The sequence below is a fragment of the Syngnathus floridae genome, chromosome 4 (genome assembly GCF_059516105.1).
Source record: "Syngnathus floridae isolate MCC-2025c chromosome 4, RoL_Sflo_1.0, whole genome shotgun sequence".
NCBI lineage: Eukaryota > Metazoa > Chordata > Actinopteri > Syngnathiformes > Syngnathidae > Syngnathus > Syngnathus floridae.
The window spans coordinates 11,224,934-11,245,033 of record NC_142416.1 but is presented as its reverse complement, the minus strand read 5'-3'; the positions used below and the strand labels follow the sequence as shown (position 1 = coordinate 11,245,033).

The 20,100-nt window shown below is 38.7% G+C and overlaps 1 long non-coding RNA gene across 1 annotated transcript; it reads right to left on the bottom strand.

The window, feature by feature from the left end:
• Positions 1 to 791: 791 nt before the first annotated feature.
• On the bottom strand, positions 792 to 19,592 carry LOC148399073 (uncharacterized). The gene is made up of 3 exons (XR_015858095.1): positions 19,245 to 19,592; positions 1,621 to 1,669; positions 792 to 1,506 (listed from the first exon to the last, which is right to left on the bottom strand). It is a non-coding gene; the product is annotated as an uncharacterized LOC148399073 (long non-coding RNA).
• Between the last annotated feature and the right edge of the window lie 508 nt (positions 19,593 to 20,100).

The following is a 20,100-nucleotide window of genomic DNA, read 5'->3' as shown; positions in this document are numbered from 1 at the left end:
GATGTTTGGGAATTAGAGAGAACATCAAGGTTAAGAGGAAAGGTGTAAGGAAAACCCCAGGCAATTCCGCTACCTGTGTAACTATTTATGTGGAAAAATATCAGCAGGGGTGCAGATAGTGGTGTGTTTAGGGAGAGGGTGATATGGTTATATATTTATATAAGGTGAATTATCTTTGTTCACAATCTTTTTGTTGTTGCATATGTTTATGTTTTTCCAAGGAGTTCGCCCATCTCTCACCATCCAGCCATACATTCAACCGTCAAAGTTAATCCTTGATGTGTGACTACAGTCCACAAAGATACGGACAATTACACTAAATCCAGAGGTTGGTTAGTCGAGGAGTTGTATGAATTAATAATATTGTACAATATTATATGTATTTTCCTATGCATTTACATTATGAGCAATAGGGGTCAATTATATGCGGATTGTCATTATTTGCAGGCCGAGGCGGTCCCTATCCACCGTGAATAATGGGAGTCCACTGGATATAAAATGTATTAATGCTGAAGATAAATCAATGTTTTATTCATAAATGTATCAAACCTGTTGAGACTTATCTCCCTAAATGTCTTCTGCTATATCTGTTCAACAGTATCCACTGTACAATTGTAGTCAATGCAACCATGTTAATGATTTTAAGTGTTTTGGTTCATTTCTGTATTCTTTGCACAATTCAAATTTGGTCAATGAATTATGCATCTAATTTCAACACAATAGGTCCAGCATTTGTAAACTGAAGTGAGCCCTTAATTAATGAAAATGAGACCTTTAGTGGTATGCAATAAATCATGTAATCATAATAGTCAACAGGATAAATACTGGCTTAATACACAGTATGATTACTTAACAATAGTTAATTGTTCCATGATGACAGCTTGAGTTAATGAAATTTTAAAAAGCCCATCAAAGACTCAATGTGATAGACAGCAAACATAATTTGGCAGTCAAAGAATTCTTGTTTTTTTTTTTTTTAATTAATTTAAATTTCAATAAAATACCATCTAAACGTGGAACATTACAATCTTTGTCTTTGCATGTAACCCATGGATGGTAATAATATAGCAATCTACATTTCCTGGAAAGAGGGAGTCAAGTTAAAGATAATGCAGAGAGGGAGAATAGTGCAATCACAATACTCTACTTGGGTATGTGTGTGTGTGTGTGTTTTCATAGATAGAAATCTATATAAGACATTGCGGAGACACTGCCACCCCTGTATCTGACATGTTCAATCCTGGAGCCACAGTTCCTGCAACCTGAGAGGGATGTGGAAAATAATAGATTCCGTTTGTCACTTGAGTCAATTTCAAATGACATTGAAAAATAGATAAATAAATAAATAAATAACAGTAACTATTATTATTAATACTATTATTATTATTATTATGTGGGGAAAATGTCTTCTCTTCATCCTCACATCCAGGCCACATAAATTTTTGCTCCCCCACCTCACACAAGTTCCTCCAGGCATTACAGACTCTCATCAGTACACCCTCGTTCCTGGAGAAAAGTTCAATCGTTGCATTTTCATTGTGGTTGCCAACACCAACCTCATGAAAGTTTAATCTACTCTCTCTCCTTTTCGTTTCCTTTCACACGTTCCCTTTACCTTACCTGATCTGGATGTGAATTTCCAGGTGACACATGATGACAAGACACCCACCTTGGAAAAAAAACCAGGCAAACAGACTTGTCAAGATTTGGTCGGGAGTGCTCATGAGATATGATCAAAATAACTAATACTCATGTACACATGGTGAAAACATGTTTGAATGTATGAGGATAAATTCATAATTTCAATTTATATTCAGGCTAAGATTATCACAAAACAAATGGTCCTGGTAAAAAAATGTTCCAAGCCTGCATGGCAGTCATCCAGAATACTGAAAGAAAAGATTATAAACATCAGTATCACAACATGCATAGTTGCCTGGAAGCCAGACAAGAACGTTTGCACTCAGGCCTCCTATCTTGATATTATGGTAAAAATAGAACGGAAAAAAAATCTGCTTTTCCATTGCTGGTTGGCAACATGACATTTCCTCTGGAGCATCAAACCATTGCAGTGTTGATGCCACAGCAGCAATTATTTAACCCACTGCTGACCACATCATTCCCAGCCTGGGGAATGCAGGGCCATTACAAATGGGGCAGAGTGCAAGTGCTCTGCCCCTTGAAGCATGGCTCGCTGGTGGGGGGGAAAAGTCGGTCTCATTCAAAATCCTATTGTTCTCTGTGTAAACCTTGCAGAAACACAATAGACTGCTATTGCATTTCATTCGTAGGTTGGCTGCTGTAGCTTTTAATTTGTTACGCAAGTGACATTTTTTAGCTTGACATTCACCAGACACTTCACTAGGTTGTATTGCGCAATCCAATTATATCCAATAGAGGGGCTATGTCAATAATAAAGTTTTGACTGAACTGTCACAGATGCTAATTGAGCGCATCATTCTGTGGCCTACTAATATTATGTCATGTAATTGCTATCTTGCTGATAAACAGGGCATGTTATGTTTTGTAAATAATAATAAAAAAACATATTCATTGTTGTTGGCTGACTTGAAGTCGGAGTCCTACGTGTGGTTTGTTCTACAAAACATACACCACTTCACAAAATATATCAACAAATCACTCGAAACTGCAAATGGAAAGCAGGAGTAAATCTAGGCCTTTGAGTAGAATCTATATATAAATCCACAGGGGAATTAGAATCTTGGACCGGGGTTGGTTGAGGGAGAGTGGCACGTGTTGGAAAAAAAAAATCGTAATACTAAAACCTTAAATATCTGATACAAGGGCTTCTACTTATCTCACCGTTCCTTCACTGCTTGTCCAATTTCTTATTCACCTGTGCTCGCATTCAATTTTGTTTTGCTCTCTAAGAATAAATCTTCAATTCCAAGTGTCAACAACTCAAGATACATGATTACTCCCCCAAAGCCAGCATTTTCATCCTTCTTTGCTTTGAGTGCTCCCTTATGAGGAGTCCATAAGTACGACTGTTGCTGCTCAAATATCCGTCCAAACAATGCTGATACAGTAATGCGGATGATCTAAATTCCTCTAACGGGTGTATCTAATAACGTATGCCATACATACAAGAAATTCATCTTCATTTAAAGTTCCTAAATAAAGGTGGCACCGTAAAATTGTGGTACAGAACGTCTGCCACCTAGTGAATTGGTTCTGGTTCAAATCTTTGAAACCATTTTCCTCCCACATCTCGAAATTATGCTTCTTTATTCTTATTCCCACATTCACACATCATCATTATCATTATTTGTGTTTCTCGTAGTTTATGTTTTAAATTTGATCATATATACAGCACTTTTTAACGATGGTTGTTGTTTAAGTTCCCTTGAGCGAGGGGGTGCTTCCAATTATTCAGACCAGCCTCTCCCTCTAGAAAATCTACCAAAAAATACAATTCTCAAACCTTTTCAAGCACTGTCAATATTTCTTGTAATTTCACACTTCAATTAATCGCCTCAAAGTAAAATAACTGCACAGAACGCATTGGCATCAACATTAAGAATCTTAGACACGAGTTTGATGTGTTTGTTATTCTAATGAGCTTCTGAAAATGAACTAGCTGTAGTCTTTAAAAGGTCACTGCTATTTTTGTGCTTTCGGGAGAAGTGACCTCACACTAATATTTTCTACCAGACTGCACCGGGATCAGTTGATCATTTTGGTGTGATCAGAACTGACCAGGATGAGTCTGAACTTGATATGCTAGGACATCATGGTGGGTTATACCATGTCCTTGAGTTGCGCAGAGTAGGGACTCATTGCACTCATCAGAAAATTGCAGTGCCTATTTTTTCCCGAGGGCCTTATTGTGTGACATCACTTGCCAAAATAATGTGTAATGTGTTGATAATCCAAAATTCAGAGCAACAAAGTGGAAAATATTATTACATAATGACTTCAAATGCCATGATATAAATAGCAACCATAGCACACAGTTTGGCAAGAGTAAACATCAATTTAGTGCAATTTGAACCTCCACCATGTGAAGCTTGACATCCGTGGGTAGATAAACATAATAAATATCTCAGGTTTGAGTCAATTTGTCACGGTTTACTCGATGCTAAAGTAATTTACTCCATTCATTTTTGACTCCTGTGATAAAATTGCACACTGCTTACTTTTCTTGTGCTACATCAGATGATTCTACAACAATCTAGCAGTGATGGATCTTGAAATACATTCAAATATTGCTGTGCAGCTTGACTCAAAACTGGGGCCTGAGGCAGCAGAGAGTGGCAGTGAATCAAAACGACTCCTATTCCCAATTTCAGCCCTCATTTGAGGCAGATATTGATAGGCAATGATGTATGTCAATTTGGCCCCAGCTTGGCATCACATGACCAGACCGAGGAGTACCCAGAGAGCAAACTCATCGTTCACTTCAAAGAGCCCATACGTGATCGTCAATTCGTCTCTTAGCCACATTAGCCAAGTGGCACCACTTACAGCGCAGGTGTCAAATTCAAGGCCCGGGGGCCAGATACGGCCCACCACATCATTTTATGTGGCCCGCTAAGACAGAATTGTGCATCAAATTTGTGTCATTACTAGAATTGCAAATTGTCTTCACTTTTAATATCTTTTTTTTTTAAATATTTGACCAGTTTTTACTCGTCTGATTTGAAAACGAGTTGTCAGTTTGTTTTGTAGCTTTTCCTGTAAATAATATGAGGTGCTCATACATTTATTTGGGTTGACAGTCATAATGGCCCTCCGAAAGAAGCTATGACTACAGTGCGGCCCGTGCAAAAAATTAGTTTGACACCCCTGACTTACAGCACAGAGAAAGCCGACAGGATCAGCAAAGAGGGACTGGCAAGGAATAGTTGAAAAAAATGAAGGGACAGCAAGAAAAGCCGTTAGATCTGGACACATCTAAACTTAATTGAAACTATAAAGGTAGAATGTAGAGGCTGAAAGGGTTTGGGGGGGGGGATCTTAGATTTATGAAGGTGACAGTGTCTTGAATGCAACTGTTGCTACTTGGTACTGGATGGATCAGCACCTCAAAGCAAAAGCAAGTGTTACTCATTGCCAATCGAATGAGTGAACGAACGAGTCGAGCACAACACTAATGTATGTTTATTTATATATGTGTGTGTGTTTTCAGTTTCTATTAAAATTATTTAATAGTGCAAAAAATGAAATGGCTAGCATTGACAATCCTTGAACACACAATGCTGTACTCATCAGTGTGAAGTCCTTTTTACACTTCTCTGTTCCAGCATTGTTGTGACATTTGTTTTGAGGGTGATGTTCAGGTTTGTGGGAAGTGGATGCTGAGAGACAAACGGCCCAAGGTAGGATGTTGGTAATTACATATTGATTTCTATGCTGCTGGTGGTATTCAGCCAGCTCTGTAATAGTGTGGAATGAATCACTCTCCATCTATGATGGCTAAGTATTTATTCGTTTTAATTCTCTTTGTTGGGAACTTGATTAATGCCCTTACAACCCTGGTCACGCCTCAGTACAGCTGACCCCTCCATGTTGAAGTATAAAGGCCCGCATCAGTGGCGATTTCTCTAAGACTGCAAGGGTGGCTCAGCGTCCCATAAAATGAAACTCTCCGACCCCCTCCAAAAAAGTGCTGAAATATATTCATTACCTAAATATGCATTAGAATACCTTGCACATAATAGCAGATAATATTGTCAACTGTGTGGATATGATTTTCCAAATAGCTCCAAGAATATTTTGGGAGTTAAGATGGAGCTATGATGGCCATGTTTATATGAGACCAAATAAAACAATAAATCAGGAGTGACTAATGCTTTTTGTGAGAAGTGTTAATGTAGACTAACTAAGAATCTGATAAAACAGTATGAAGGATTCCAAAAAGGACAAAATGCACTGTTCATAGGTTTCAATAATAACAGTGGATTTATTGGTTGTTTAAGTGGGATCTTAAAGTGCCTAGAAAGGTTCACAGCAAAGTAACCACTTAGAATTTCTGCGAAGCTGGTAAAAATAAACTAAGGACAAAACACAAGACATGGCACTCATGTAAGCTGACAAAGAGCAGAGAGTGAGCGATGAGTCTGAATGTTTTCTACTTTAGCAATGAGGCTATGTAATTTTTGTATGCGTTTCCTATAACAGTTGCCATATTCTTTTTTCCCTTTATTTAAGTGCCTCTTGCAGTGACCCTGACACATGCCTCATTGAATTCGGCACTTAGCGTAATACACTGCTGACAAACGCCCATGGAACTTGTCATTGCAACTTGCACTTAATTTTTATTCACTGACAACTCAGACCGCTCTATGGCCAGAGCCTTATTATTCCCTCCCATGAGAATGTGATTAAGATGCAGGCACAATAAGACTACTATTAATATGATATATTGTTGTCATCAGCGGTTGCTGTGGCAACCTTACATTCAATACTGTGAATGCAGCTAGACCCCTATTGTGTCCTCGATGATGTAGTGTTTCTTAACCTCTATTGAGTCAAGGCCCGCATTTTATATTAGACCAATAGCACAGTACGCAACCAAACAAAAATGTCACAAAAATAATTATTGCCAAAATACTGTCAGAAAGATTTCCTCTTCAATGAGTTTAGAAATCTGGTCTTAATTGAACACAAAGCTGAGATGCCATAACTAATTGTGTTGTGTTAATTGCAACAGGTGGATAACACAGGCAATCTGTCGCTGAAACTGATAAATAAACTTGAAATAAATTGCCGGGCAAAGACAGATAAATTGGATGATGCCGATTATCTCTCATGGATTTTTTTTTTTGTGCCACTGCACCCTGGTTGTCAATCTCTGTGCTAAGGTATATTACATTAGCAGGTGCCCTACCTGCATGCATGTGCTGTACTTTATATGGAAAGCACCAAAGATGGATGCAAACGCACACAAGCTGATGCTGCAATGATCTCAAGGCTGACGTGGTTGTGTAACACACTTCATTTAATACATTGCACTCAGATATGAACTGCCTTCATTTGTACATCAATTCTAAAACCTGCTGAAACACAACAACACTTCATTGGGCCAAGCTGTCAGTGAGTACAATATCTTCCTAACTCATCCTTCAATGTTTTCCTTTTACAGTTTCTCTCATCAAGCTGGCATTTCCATTTCGCCTTTGCCCCCGCTGTGACCTATCAAAGTCAAGGTGAGATACCAGTCATGACCGGCTGATTTCTGCTCTTTATCTTTTCACCAAGGTGAGATTAGGCAAAGCAGCCATTAGTGTTTATCAGCTCAGTCTCTACAACGCTACAAATCACACATGACGAATATAGAGATCTGAAGTGGTTCGAATGTGTAATCTATGAGAGGAGTGAGGTAGGGTGAGCTAACGCTCAGTGAGAGATGAGAGAGTATTGTTACGTATGTGACGGATACGCTGTCAGTGTTATGGCCTGACTGCCGGCTGCTGAGATGCATTAAATACTCCATCTAAAGTGATGCCTGATCACCAAAGCAAAAAGAGGATATCCGGCAGTAGTTTCGTACGAGCTTGGCATATTGTGTCAAATTTGAATGGGGCCAGAAAAACATGTTGAGTCCAGAAAATCCTCACATTTGCCAAGGGAAGACACGAATGACAAATAGGAATATATATTTCAGGAAACTCACTTGAAGATATGAGCCATTATTGTTTTTTGATATGATAATCCAACCGCTTCTCACTCTTGGATGGTGCAGTGATATATAATAGCTTCGCTTGGCAAGTAATGTTTGAAGTAATGAAATATGATACAAAAGAGATGCTGCATTGATTTACTGATATTCATAATACAATAATTCAGACATCGGAGGGGCCTGATAATCACACTAAATTGCCATTTCTTCTTGCTTCATTAATTCAAACCCAATATTGTTTTCATGCTAGAATGTCTTGTTGGAAAGCGAGATTCATTAGTTTTGTTTTCACAAAAGTCATTTGTTGTGGGGAATTTCCGCTGGTGGACGCTGCACCTCGTCATGTCACCTTTCATTCAAATCAACTAAGCATAAACTAATCACATCTAACTCAAGAGCTGTATCAAAATGCAGTGACTACCTCCCCTCCCCCAAAAAACCCAAACATATTAAATATCTTCAATGATGTCTGTGAAAGGGAGCATTACTGTCTTTGTAAAGGAAACATCTGGTTCAATTCCAATTATGGTATAGGTTCGTGTACATCCTTAAAAATGTTGGGTCAAAAACAACCCAATTTGGGTTTAAATTGGATCAACCTTGGTAGTTGGGTCATTAATATTTGGACAAAACAAGCATTTTTCATCCAAAACAACCCAACAAATGAGGGATTTTTTGCAAAACAACCCAATTTGGTCCAATTTAGGATTTGTCCGATTACTAACCCAGCATTTTTTAAGTGAAGTCGCTGGTAAGCTTAAAACATCCTTCATGAATGTTTTTAGGTGGAAAGGTTTTCATTTGTTCATCATAAATTGCCTTAAGCCTGACTCATTATAGCTTATGACACATTCACCTTTTCCTCACACTTCTTCAGCTTGACAAAAAAACAGCCTCTTTTTTGCAAACCATTCCTAATTCCCAAACGAATCCTTATTATCTGAACAGATGATGTTCCGGACAAATAAAGATTAGTGCAGTGGGAGGAGAAAAAGTTAATTATAACCAGGACAAGACAAGAAGGAAGTCATTTCTCCTGAGCTTATCTTAAGAAGCACAAGGAAACTGTTGAAATGTCAGATTAACGTCAAATATAGCTGAGTTTTATTGAGTTTGGACGAGAAAAAGCCGGACCAAAATGATCCTGTTTTTATTCCTTGTGTCCTGGGGATGTTGAAGCGGTATAATTTGAAAATGCAAAATGGGTTTCATTGTCCTGCAAGAAGTAAACAGTATCAGTAACAGGCAGAGAAATGCAGTAAGTTTTATTCAAGTGCCATCTTGTAGGAATTCAGAGTGAATCTGCAGCTACAGTACATGATGCCTATCTGGTCTTGAATAACATCTTGTCTACCAAAAAAACAAAATGATCAGCTTGGTGCCTGTCACAACACATTCTTTGACCCTGGAGGGAAATTTGACTGCCCTGCATAAACGGTAGGCTAGCAAAAGACAAAGTTGGGCAATATCAGTTTGGATTAGAATTTTCATTGGTATTTTTGTTACTACTCGGTGAAGACTCTCTCATAATGAATGCTGAATGTAACAGTTGCCCTTTTAAGAGTTAACCAACTGTGTTTCTTTTATTGTGAAAAACAAAAGCTTTGTATACTAAGTGAATGTGAGTTACAAACCAGTGGATAGAGATAGAGCCAGGAGTGTCAAACTCATTTTTGTTGTGAGCCACATCCTAGTTTCCTTCAGAGGTCCATTATGACTGTCAACACCTTATATTACATACAGTATTGTCTACAAAACAAATTCATGACTAATTAGTTTTGAAATCAGACACTGGTAAAAACTGTTTATTTTTAAATAATGAATGGTAATAAAGATTGCCAGCAATATTTCATTTTTTTTTGTTTTTTTGTTTTTTTAAAGTGGACAATTAGCAATATTAGTATTGACACATGAAGTTGATGAACATTTTGTCTTTGTGGGCCACAAAATGATGTGGTGGGCCGTATCTGGCCCCCGAGCCTTGAGTTTGACACATATGAGATAGACTGTGAGACAGGGAGGTTAGGTAGATGTGATATACAGAAAAGTATCAAAAGAAGTATCAGAAGAAGAAGAATCGGTTAGTTATGCCCAGTCAACTCAGTAATGTGCTTCAAATCAGCTTTACTGTGGCTTCTGTATCAAGTCTTGAGTTCTCTTTTAAAAAACAAAAAACAAAAACAAAAAAAAAACTGCTTGACAATTGAGATGTTCTTCATTGTGGCACCTCCCATTATTATTAATTTTCTAACTTGTATTTTTTGCCTGTCCAGTATTTTTTCCTCTTTCAACAACTTTATTTCCATCAACCCTTGTTCCCTCAGCAATAAAGACCACAGCTCAAAACACCTGCAATGACACGTGCCCAGGCTCAGCCATACTTTTACGTGCCTGTATTTATGCATGCTTTTGTACAAATGGTGTGAGTTGAATTCCAAATCATCTAAACTACATCCCCGTGGAAGCTTCAGAGGTGCACCGGTGTCTCTTCATGATGATGATTTAGCAGAAGAAACAAAAAATGAAATGCCAGAGTTTTGTGTCCCGTCCCTCACCCCCAGTTCAGGGTCAATACATCCCCAAAGCACTATGAAGAGCTTTACAATTAGTTGATCGAACATGCCTCCAGTGAGCCATCTGCCTGGTCACACGGTGGAACTGATGTCCTCACCTGCCTAAGGCAATTAACTCTAAATACGACTCATGCCCCACAATCCTCCTCCCAGCTGAGAATAATATGGTAGAAGAACACTGAAGTTGAAGAGCGGGCAGGAACCCTTGACCGTGGCCTCCAGACAGTGAGGGATAATTACTTCTCTCACATTTATACCAGCATTCATGCAGAATGGTGGGCGATTCTTATTGGCTGGGGAGGTTGCCAAAGGCTTGGTGCAACCACAGAGGAGAACGTTGGGAAGGAGGAAAAAGGTACGAGGGCAGCTGGTGGCGAAAACAAGGGTTAGGTGATTAATTAGAGGAACAGCTCAAGGTCAGATTCCATTGTTGGGGTGATAGGTCAAATGAGTGCAGCGATGAGTGTGTCACCTGATGCATTACACAATCATATGTGGCCTTAGCTGGAGTGAAAAGTTGTAATTCTGAGTGCTGTGGAAAGGAATCAAGAGGGATGAAAAGGGGAGGAACAGAGGACAAGCATGACGACGACAACAAAATTCTCATCTTTGGAGTGTCTGTCTTTGGACTGACATTTCAATTAAATTGTCATCACAAGCATTGTTGACTTCATATCTCAAAGTCTTTTTTCCACTATGGAGGATTTTGTGTTACTTGTGAAAGTGAGAGAAATATCTCTAACACTGCTGAAGTGGCAAAATAACATCAGCCATTAAATATGAACACCGTACTTTCCAGACTATAAACCACTACTTTTTGCAAAAGCTTTGAACCCTGCGGTTTATAGTCCAGCGTGGCTCATCTATGGATTTTTATGATATTGTATGATTTATGCATATTCTCTTATAAATGGAAATTAAATATTTAAACACCTGCGGCTTGTAGTCCAGTGCGGCTTATATATGAGCAAAACAAGATTTCCCCCCTGTTTTAGCTTTAGGATGCGTAGATGGAAAATGATTGGACACATACTACGGCAGGACCACAACAACGACTGCAACATAGCCATGACCTGGGCACCAGAAGGAAAAAGAAGGAAAGGAAGACCGAAGACCACCTGGAGGTGTACTGTCGAGAAAGAAAGGAAAGAAGCAGGATGGAAGTCATGGTCTGAAGCAAGGACTGCAGCAGCTGACCGTGACAAGTGGAAGCGCTCTGTGAAAGCCTTATGCGCCACAAGGCACAAAGTGAATAGATAGATAGATAGATTTAGCTGGTGCGGCTTACATTCGGGTGCGGCGTATAGTCCAGAAATTACGGTATTTCAAAGGGTCCAAAAGGCTTGAGGTACATGTTGGCTGATTGTCCATCCACATAAGAATATATACAGTAATAAAAATAAATATTAAAGGTTACAAATTATTAAATAATTAATCATTATCAAAGTCATTGCCCTTTTCTACTCTACATCCAGATATTAGGATCAGTAGGTTTTCATCTGTGGGATTCTGTGAATGTCACTGCGGTGCCATTCTCTGGCTCGGCTATTTAAGTCGCCCCAGAACATGATGGATTTCTCAAGCCACACCCCACAATTCCAAGAAATGTTTTTTCCATTTGCAGCCTAATATGACCTCATCTTTCCAAAGTTACATTACTGTTTCAAAGCGATTATTGACACCGTCATTCTGCTTCTCTCCTAATAGTACGCTGTATTTCCTAAGTATCATTTTATGTTGTGCACTCCAATGTTTGTTCATTGAAGGAAAACGATAGAAGGCCACATAATGTTTACTTTTCTGCGGGCAGATCATTGACAATGGCAGGAAGCTATCAATCTTCGAAGCAGATGGCCTACTGTATCGGGATGCATGCTGTGTTTTGCCCTTGACATGCCTACAAAACAGAGGTGACCTTTCAGTAACTATGATTTGGATGTAAACATGGACATGAGTATACTCATGAATCCACTTTCTTCTGTGTTACTCTGTGTTCATCTTTACTGCCATAGTAAATTTACACTTTTTCATCCATTTTCGTCTTCAACTTTTCCTGAAACCCCATTGCAGCGCAGATAAAATGCCATTGCCTCCTGCTTATCAACGCTTCCATGTTGGCTTAAAAGGCAGAAGAAAGAGCAGCTATGTCAATCCTCATTAATTCTCCTGTGAATTACAGCTAGCATAGATGATAGGAAATTAATGTCTGCAATGAGAGACCTAAATTATTCACCAGTAACAGGGTAATGTTGGAGAATCTCTATGCTGGTTACTCTCCAATCATTGGGAGCTTCTCCCCTCGCTTCCCTCGCTTTTCAATATTGCATGTTTTCAAAACCCTGTTTGATGCAGGCCTATTATCCCCACTATAATCCTAGCATACATTGAGTAATGCTGAATCTGTACATACTTATCGTACCATTTTTGCAGAAGTACAAAATAATTGTATTCATTCATACACCCTATAATTGTCAGCAGCCAATCACAGAGCATGTAGATCAGGGGTGTCAAACTCATTTTTTTTGCGGGCCGCATTGTCGTCATACCTTCTTTCGGCGGGCCATTATGACTGTCAACCCAAATAAATGCATGAGCACCTCATTATATGCAGTAAAAGCAACAAAAATTGACAAATAACTCATTTTCAAATCAGACGAGTAAAAACTGGTCAAACATTTAAAAAAATATATATTATTAAATGTGAAGACAATTTGCAATTCTAGTAATGACACGAATTCGATGCACAATTTGTCTTTGCGGGCCACATAAAATGATGTGGCGGGCCGTATCTGGCCCCCGGGCCTTGAGTTTGACACCTGTGATGTAGATAAACAACCATTCGTACTCAAACTCACACCTACGGGTAATTTGAGGTGGTCAATTGGCCTATCATTCATGTCTTTGGAACGGGGGGGGGGGGGGGGGGGGGGTAAGTGGAGCATCAGGAGTAAAACCAATGCAGGGATGGGGAGAACATACAAACTGCACAAACTGAACCCTAAGAACTAAGGCAGACATGCTAATCAGTGCGACACCACGCTGCCCTACAAAATATCTATCCATCCATTCATCTTCAGGACTTGGTCACAGTCCCGAAAATATGTATATATTTTTTACAACCTGTAATGCATATGCCAGAAAACGGCCACCACTGCAGGAGATAAACGTCGCACAAAGAACACCATTTAATCCAGGAATTCCTGTTGTGCCTTTAATGTTGAAGGCTATGGCAGCCTCCATCACTTTTCATCTATTCTGGCGTGACCCGCAGCTTTCAGAAATGTCACTGGCCATTTTCCGTTCAGTTGACCATGATTGTATATCTACTAATTGGTAAAGTTCTGACTGATATCTATCTCTAATGAGATTGCTCTTTGAAAGCTCTCTGAAGATACAAGAAAGATGTCAGGGAACTATTACAAGTTACCTAAATGCACAATTATTTGTGAAGTTGCAGATTGATCTCACTTTTACATCACAAAAACCTCTGGCTTTTTAAAATTAATTAGTATGCCCCTCGAATTGGTATTCTCAGACTGGTGTGGACTGAGGATGGAGCAGGATCTTAAAACCTTTTGTGTGCATCCTGCCTCACACGATTTAATACCCAGACCTTGCTTCATCTCCATATCCACGACATCGGTCCGGCCTGCTGTAGATAACCTTATGTCCCCTAATTAGTAGGACAGCTGTGTCTCCCTTGGCCTCATTGACACAGCAGCACATAGCAACATACGCTTGCCCCCCCTGAGACCATGGCCGACCATCACTGTCATAAATCCACGGGGTGCAAAGGCTGGCAGCCAGGACCGGGCAACTAATCACTCAGACAAGTAGTGCTGGGCATAGAGGTGACCCAAAATGACTGACTCTGGGAAACACAGAGATACGTTAAAAGATAGTTTGCAGTCTCACCACATCATTGACAAAAAATTCATGAATTGGTTTTGCGTTTAAACTTAACTACCTTGCCTGACAGTTAACGAATTATGCTACCGAGTGTTAAACAACTAGCACGGGTTGATAAGACTATTCTTATGTGGCAAGAAGAAACTACTAGAAATATAATGATTTGATATGTTTACAGTCAAAGAGCATGCCCCTGTGAACTCAAAGAGAACATCTGGAGTAGTAAATTGGTTTACAACAAACTTTGCTTGCTGCAACAGTTTTTATTGTATATTATTCAATTAATTATTCATTAAACATTATAAATAGATAGATAAATATATAACTTTGCTTGCTGCAACAGTTTTTTATTGTATATTATTCAATTAATTATTCATTAAACATTACAAATAAATAGATAAATAGATAAATATATAACTGCTTGCTGCAACAGTTTTTCATTGTATATTATTCAATTAATTATTCATTAAACATTACAAATAAATAGATAAATATATAACTTTGCTTGCTGTAGCAGTTTTTCATTGTATATTATTCAATTAATTATTCATTAAACATTATAAATAAATAAATAAATAAATAAATAAATAAATAAATAAATAAATAAATAAATAAATAAATAAATAAATAATAATGATGATATTCAAAGCACTTATTTTCATAGTGAGGAATATTTGCAGTCAGAGAACACACCAGTTCCAGTTTGAAGATCAAATCAGCAAACATGAAATGTGATGTCTTCTATGCTGCCTCTTTGGGTGATCAAAATGGGCGGATGATTTTGTCTCGTCCGTCTTTGGTTGATTGAGTCGGAGACAAAGCATTTCCTTTGAGCCATAGTATAACATCAATAACTGCATGTGAAAACTTCAGTCTTGAAAGTACTATTTAATTGATGGAATTGGACTGAGGGTATTTGTTTCCGCATTGTTGGCTACATTTATAATGATTGCATTCAAAACCAAAGCATCAACAGAATACAAACACCATCACAAATGATAGAGCCGTTATACGACTGCTCCATTGTGTTTGCATATTCAGTACTTTCCAGAATAGACTAAATTCTGGAACATCAGGAATGTACAAATTTATATAAAAAATAGATTAGAAATTAATTCTGAGTCATTCTTACAGCCAGTCTTACTGATCAGGTCGCTTTTGAAAGGATTACTATAACATACATACACACATATAAATAAAACAAATCAAATCAAAATCAAAAATTTTGCTAGCATGCAATTCCAAGCAATTTTTGATGATTTGATTTTTTTAAGATACAAAACATTCACCCAAATGGTTTCTTGGTAAAGTGTACACTCGTATGTTTTTTATTGAGAGGGATCCAGATCCAGAACTTTCCTATACGATTCATTTATAAGCAGGTGAATATATTAAACAACTCCGGTTTCCATTAGGCATGTTGCACCAAATTGTTTATCGACCCATATCTCAGCACTGGCACTCCTTGATTAATGATCTTATTAGAGTGGGAGGAGCAGTGTGAGGTGGAAAGATGACAGCCCATTTCAAAAGCAGCGCTATCCATTAACATGCATTACTTCTTCAAAGAAATCCTTTGCATCACTGGCGCCCCTGATCATCCCCGCTTCCACGCCGTGTTTAAAATAGCATATTATAATGCATGGTAGTGAACACATAACATACAAATGCAGCACTGACTTTAAAATATTTTATGCCCTTGGGTAAATAATTGAAAGGTACATCATGCTTGACATTCTGACTGGGGTCAGAAGAAGAAGACTAACAATGCGGGTAGAATCACCGACAATTTAGGATTCTAATTCCACTCCTGTCGCTTAGTCTCCTTTCCAAATAAAGATGGTAACGAATAAAATGCTCCATTCTACAAAGCGGCCTTTACAAAACGGAACGCAGACGGAAAGTGCTTTTGTACATTGCATTACATGTTAATCTGATTAGCGTTCATAATAGCATTGAATCGAAATTGTCGCTTTTTTTTCCACTTCTGTCATGATACGGGTGACATTTAGAATCGAGCCACAGTCTGGTGTTGTTGTCCAAAGAACATTTGTGGTCGAGTCATTGCACACCCCATAATCACAGAAAAGGCCTGCTGGTTGCATTCCTCAAACAATGGCAGTGCGCCCACTGGAGGTCAAAGTGACCTTTGAGCCGTAGCTGGCTGGATGTGACACCTGTCTCATTGTCATCTGTTTGAGGACACGCAGCCGATGACTTGAGTATGTGCTCATATGTCACGTGTGTGAGATGGAGGGTGAGAAGAAGAGAGAGAGCAGCATTCACGCCTCACCAAACAAACGACTGATCATTCAGGAGTAGGAGAAAAATTAACTAATCAGCCTCTCCAGTGGTGGAATCTCACCCAATTTATTTTCGAGCTAACAGGCGCTGGTTAATGAGCTGAAGCAAAGCATCTCCCCCTCTCCCCTCTCTCTTTTCTCTTCCTGTCCTCCTGTTGTTCCACCGGTGCTTCTTCAGTCTAAACCAATTACTTCTCAGCGCATCTGCTCGTGTGCACAAATCACTGTTGTGTGTCCAGTCAGACACCTTCATAGCTCAGCTCACATTGGAAAAAAAAATGGCAACCTGAAGAAGAAAAACTTTGATGTTCATGGAAGAAAAAAAAAAAAAATTTACATTGTTTTTATAGTTTTAATGGCGGCCAGGAGAGAGTTGACTATTGATTTGTGCATCTCATTAACTTTCCTTGTGGCATTTATGAAAAAATTCAAGGGCGTCCTTTGATTATGATGCAGATCTGTTTCTTCATAATCGGAATTTTTACGCTAGTCACAATTGTTAACCTATGCCAGCGCATGAGTAAAGACAAAATTAGAGTTAAGAGTTTTATCAAAACAGCCTTAGGCCATGAATATAAAACAAGCTCGTTAAACCGTAAATACAGTGACTTACATGACTGCACAAACAAACTCATTGCCCACCATTTGTTACCTCACTGCGTCATGTCGTGGCCCTCATGAACTAATGATCTCATGTCCTCTAAATCGCCCAAAAGGTCCAAGTAGTTCCGATAAAATTACAACCTTGGCTGAACTTGACTAAAAGTACCTGCCTTTGCCAAGTATCAATTGCATTGCTGAATTTCTTTTTACAACACATACCCAGTGTAAAAACAAACAGGAGCATTTTAGGTTTCAGTCCGAGGCTCCAGGAGGGTTCTACCTCAGACGTAGGACCAGACTAAAACAGGAGTTGTGACCTCGACATATAAAGACATACTGCTGTAAAACAAATACTCCTTGACCTCTCTCATTTAAGTGAATTTCATAGCTCAGCAGGTGCCCAAGCCTTAAAATGCCACAAACCAAATGAATTCCAATGTAAGCCATGCTGACCATCATTACTATCAAATATAAATACTAGTAAGTTCAAACCATTGTCTCAAAGACATGGAAGAATGAATGGCTGACCTTTTGGGAAGATGCTGTTAAAAACGTTTGCTTTAGTTCTCAGAGCAGCAGTGCAGAACAGATATGCACCATAAGTACAGGTATTGGAAATTGAAAAATGAAATCGTATAGGGATTGTGTACCTTAGAAATTCTCATTCTGCATTTGCCAGTTCTATATACTGTAAACTGGTCATGTGAGTATGAAGCGGTCATTGAAATGAAGAAGAAGAATTAAATTGTTCAGCATTATGCTTATAAAAATGGGTGACAAAACAATATTGAATATTCATGCACAAATGAAAATGATATACAATAGAAAAAGTGTCTTTTTTTTATAAAAAGCAGTAATTTAATTATTTTGATATAACAAAAGTAAAACTATACAACTAGACTTGTATCAAGAATTAGTACAATATTTTGATACTGTATATTCTGCATGACAACAAAAGAGTAAACTACTTTAAATGGCTTTATATGCTTTCATGGTTGCCTCCAACTTCTAACCTCTCCAAAGTTTGGACACTTATTGTTATTTGTGCATTTTCAACAAAATCATAGTGGAAAAGGTCACACTTGGATGCCCAGAGGTAGAAACAACAATCTCTCACAAACTTTCAGTCATTCCTCCTTATGTAATGCCATGTTGTGGCTAAATGGTTTTGAAAGAAAATATTGTTTTAGACACTGAGAAATTGTCTGATGAAAACACAATTTAAATTATAGAAATGTTTTCTTTTTTTCTGTCCTCGTTTGTCGCGGGCCTTTGTGCTCTGTTTATCCCAAACTTCTTTTGCTCATGCTTAGAGGCAATTGGGAAAAAAAAAATAGTTGGCTTACCAAAATCTGTTTATCCCAAACTTCTTTCACTTATGTTTTTCTTAGAGACAAATGGGGGAAAAAACATTTGGTTTACCAAAATCCTGCAGTTCTCTGGGAGCTGCCCTGAATGTCCCTGAGAAATTGTCCTTAGTCAGTGTTGAATTTTTGCCTTAGTTTCTAATAGAGGTTGTTAACCTTTTTTTTTGTAAATATGCTTGCAGTCACAAGACTGTTAAAAATGATGAATAATACTTGCTACAAGACCTGTCAAGTAACTACAGGTTATTTTCAGAAGGTGACAGTTTAACCCAAGAGCAAATTTGATCTATTTCCATTATATCTCAGAGAAAAAAAATCATAAATCTAAACAAACTGCAGACCTATTTCTCAGAGCAGTGACAGATGTCATCAAAAGTACGACAAAAATAAAGTTTCTTCCCATGATATTTCTTGATAGAGGATATCATAAATTGATTTCATCATTTCAGCCACAGTTGATGTTTACAGTACAAGCCACACACCTCATTCTAAGTGAACAAAACAGACAAGCACAGTCAACCGCATCAGAATCGAGTCCTATCAATTTGTCTTCCACTTCTAGGCCTTCAAAAGAAATATGATGCAAGGCTGCTCGGAGGGAAGGGCCCATTTATTTCCCTGGTGTCTATGTTGTGGGAGAAATCAATACAAGTGTCCATTCTGGATTCATCTATATTCTACTGTGTGAAGAGAATGCCCTCACAGGGGGGGTTGGGGGGGCAGATGAGTGGGTGGATTGAGGGGAAGGGGTGAGGCAAGTTCAGCGGTAGGGAGGCGTACAGAAAGAGGAAAGTACATTTAAAACAAAGAGGTCAAAAAGTTAGAAACTTTTATGTGCACTCACGCAAGGTGGAGAAACTCTGGTTGCCTTTCCGAGAGTGACTCTGTGCTGAACTGTGCTTTCAAAGTAAGTGATCAAGCTGTGCTAAACTGTGCTTTCAAAGTAAGCGATCAGGATTCTCCTTCGAAACAAATAAAACGGTGTTGATTCCAATGGTTTCAACACACCTGCAAGTTGCATGTGCTTGCACACACAGGCAACATAACAACCACATCAGCTGTCACTGAGTGGCTCATTAATCTGACAGGCGTTGGCCTCTCAGGGCAGGCTGACACGTCAGCGCCCTCTCCCTCCTGTCATGGCATGATGGATCTCTCCAACACTGGCCTGCCAAGCTGCCACTCAAGCCAACCTCCCCATGGACATCCATCAGGAAACACTTGCTAAGCATACTGTTGATCTTATTTGCAAAGAGTCGCCATCAAGGCTCCATGTGCACACTCGACTCTCACCTTTTCAAACTTACAAGCGTTTGTCTTTCACACATGCCTGTTTGCATGTTACTAGTTTGGTGTCCTGTAAGCTTAAATAAAGTTACAAATGAATATCAGCATTCATTATTGCTGCAGGGATTCCCAACTGGAGTAAGGTGTACTCCAAGAGGTACATGAGCACATTGCATGGGGTATGGAGAAATATTTAATCATTTATTTCCCAGATCAGTCACATGTGGCCAAAATCACAACAGCCAAGTGTGAACTCAAATGGCTCATTAAAACTCAAATGACTGATGATACTGTAAATAGTACAAAAGAAAAATGCCATTGTGGGTCTGAATTATTCTTGTTCAGTGTTTTGTTCCTATTATTATAAGTTGCAATGGCTAGTTCAAAAGAGACTTGTCAAAGGAGCTCAATTT